The following is a 3,426-nucleotide window of genomic DNA, read 5'->3' as shown; positions in this document are numbered from 1 at the left end:
CCAACAGTAGAGAGTGATTCCACTATTTGGAAGGTTAAAACATAACCATTGAAATGTGGGCCAATCCCAGTTAGTGCCGATGATGACACCTAATGCTTGCGCGTGCTCTCAAGAACTTGAGCATTTCCATATTCATCAAGGTTTTACCAACATCCGTGCCGAGGATCCTGGCAACACATCATACTACCATGATGAACGGTGATGGAGGATGCAGGTGCAGAAGAGGACAACACTTTCTCAGATTTTTCCTTAGCAATGCCAAAGAAGCAAATCTGGATGATCGACCGAGAGACATTTAGCACTCCGCTTCTAATGTTCTCCTTGATGCACTAGCATATCCCGTTCATAGATATGGTTTGATATCTAGAACATCAAGTAAAGGTCTGACTTCGGGAGCACAAGGGATCCATAAGGAACACTTCTAGAATAAGTCACACGAAATCCTCATGGAGAAGATGGTCAATAGCTCAATCAAGATACTACAATGATAGATCTTCCGGCTAGGTGTGTCGGCCAGAACATCAACCTTGTCGGAACCTACATCATAGATCCTGGAAAAGTTCCAACCATCATATCTGCCTGAGATTCAGATCTAGTTGGTAACAGGATATTCCAGACTCCTCGAGTCTAGAAGAAAATGGAGGTTTGCAACACAAATCGACGAGATGACGTTGCGAGATTCTCGGGAGATGAACTACGATGGTAAGCTCCAAAACATGAGCTGGTTCTGCTAAACACATGTGAAACACGCTGTCCCGGACAAGCATGACCACGTAGTAGTCTTGTGATAAAACACTACCGAGTTCAGGTGGGGAACCACCATCGAGGATATTGGAGTCTTGTGCATGATCTAGAATTAGCACAACAACTCCTTTTCCTTGAACAAATCAATCAGTGGCTTGGTGTGCTAGGAACACATATGGAATGGAGGTAATTAATCTACCAAACCATAGAATACATTCGCACATGCATAATTGACTTGGGATGGTACCAGAGGAAGCAAAACTAACTTTCTCAAATTCGCTGCGGCAACTTGCACCTAATGCACGTGAACTTGGAGAAAGTCACTTCTTACACCAAACATATATTTCATAAACGGGACATGAGGGTAATGCTTACAAAAGTTTCCAACACTAGCTTGATGTTCAACATGAATTAAGGAGGAGACAAGATGCTGTTGATGGGCTCAATAGCAACTCATCGGAATTCCCATATCACTGGACTTCCACCATCATGTGAACACGGTGATAGCATTGGTCAGACCAAAAGATGTAATGGTGTATGCTCGAGAGATCAACCACGAGCAAGACAACATTACGAACACCATTGGTTCTGATTTGATTTGACGATAGCCCATACTCAAATCAAGGTTTGGTTGAGATGATAGGTCCATTAACTGATCACGAGGATCAACCGGTGAAAATACCATCTTTCTTCAACACAGATACAAGATATCCCTTAGGGATGAGCTAGGTTGGGCAAGCTTTTATCTTCCAACTCTCCAAGTTGTTGTTAAGCTTAACCAACTAGCTCAGGGGTATCCAACACAGATTCTTGGAGAAGGGGTGGTTTACAAGAATACCAACATGATCACGAACTCAACATAGCGGTCAGGTGACGACCTGGTGATACTTCCGAGAAGATAATCGGAAAATCACATACCACCGATAAGTTGCTAAGCTCGAGAACAATCTTGCCTTTCAGGGCAAGACGGTATGATCAAGGAGCGAGGGATTGATACAATCCTAACTCGTTGACCGAAGAGTGCACCAGGAAAAATGGACTAGATAACACGATCAATCTCGGGATGATGATTGAACAACCAGCACGCTAAGAATGAGAGTATTGCCATTAACTACCAAGCAACGAGTTGCTCAGAGTATTGATTTCACGCATCACGATTCACTTGTCGGTATTCCAGTTGTGACAACACGGGACCGAGGAATGAATAATGATGGCGAGAAGTATCACTGCGTCATGAATTCATAAGAGGTGGTGCAATTCTCATGACACTCTTGACATAAAGATGGTAACGCTCCAAGGTCGAGCAGAGCAAAAGCTGGATTGGCAGTTTGGTCTGCGGAATACAATTGCTTTGACCCAATCCTAGATATGGACGAGCTTCTGGAGTTTGTTTCTCCTAGTCATTCTGAAATAGAACGGCTTGACGGACCACAAGAATAATAAGCATCGAAAACACGGATGCACAATTACTCCTGACTATCAATTGATAGACAGAGGTCAGAATACAACTGAAGAGGGACAACCCAAAGGAACATATGTTTTTTTTTCTGAGTTGTGGATGCATGAATTAGTATGTCGAACAAATTCAACATATTTCTTCCGGATAACCCATGCGGAAAGGTAGGACTGGCAGATTCACAATTCAGAATGGAGGACTCATCAAGAGCACTCTTATTGTGATCTCTTGGTTCAAGAACTTCTGCCGTAAGCAGTTCATGGTATTTGGAAGAAGGATATACCACGGACCTCGAGGACTATCGCAAAGGTTACTAATGTCCTAAAGGTACGAGCAACACTATCAACACAAGGTAAGTAGGGTGGAGTGAATCTTGGGTTCAAGAACCCAGGAATAGAATACCTACTAACTAAATGGCATCACGGGATGCTTTCGAGAATAGTGGCCAGAATAATCACACCGGGAACACAAAACATGGCTAGATTACTAGGCGACTCCCTAAAACACCTAGGGTCATAATAATAGCTCCAACATATATACCGAGGCAATAGAGTACTTCAACGCACCGGTAGTGTGCTTAATCTGGCCCAAAGGGACGCAAAAACAGAGGGAAAGGATTTTGCAAATGCATCAGATTGTTTAGAAACCTGGGATGACTCGGACAACATTACGGCTGTAAATGCTCAAAAAGATTTGAGACATCCTGCAAAAATGGTGGCATAACCATTTAACATCACATTATCAGTGTTCGGAGATCAACTAAGAACACATGGAAGTAGTAGAAACTGAACTGAGGCTTCAGACCAACAATCCTACGAGTCTACGGATTAGTAACACGTGATCCTGATAGAAAGATGAGAAGCCTAGTCCTTAATCCCCGTAGAAGAGAAGAGGATGACTCAGATCAGAAGGCTAAAGGGTAAAGGAGTAAAAAGAGCCTTACGTTCCCTTCCACAATCAATTCCCTTATATAACTAAAGCATTTCTAGACTCAACTTCGACCAGTTTGGCTTCGTAAACCTACAGGCAGTCAGGCTCTGATACCAAAGCTGTCGGCACCCCGATTCCAAGTCACACCGATCTAGCCTGTAACACCTCATATCACTTTGCGGCCTCACGCACGGTACTCCCACGGGTGTCGCCTTACCATGGCCCGGGACCGTTTGCGCCTTTTGGCTCACGTATATGACAATGTCGCTAGCATCCATATGACAGAGAACCCGGGC

The sequence above is a fragment of the Triticum aestivum genome, chromosome 4D (assembly GCF_018294505.1).
Source record: "Triticum aestivum cultivar Chinese Spring chromosome 4D, IWGSC CS RefSeq v2.1, whole genome shotgun sequence".
NCBI classification, from domain to species: Eukaryota; Viridiplantae; Streptophyta; class Magnoliopsida; order Poales; family Poaceae; genus Triticum; species Triticum aestivum.
This window is presented reverse-complemented; position numbering follows the sequence as displayed.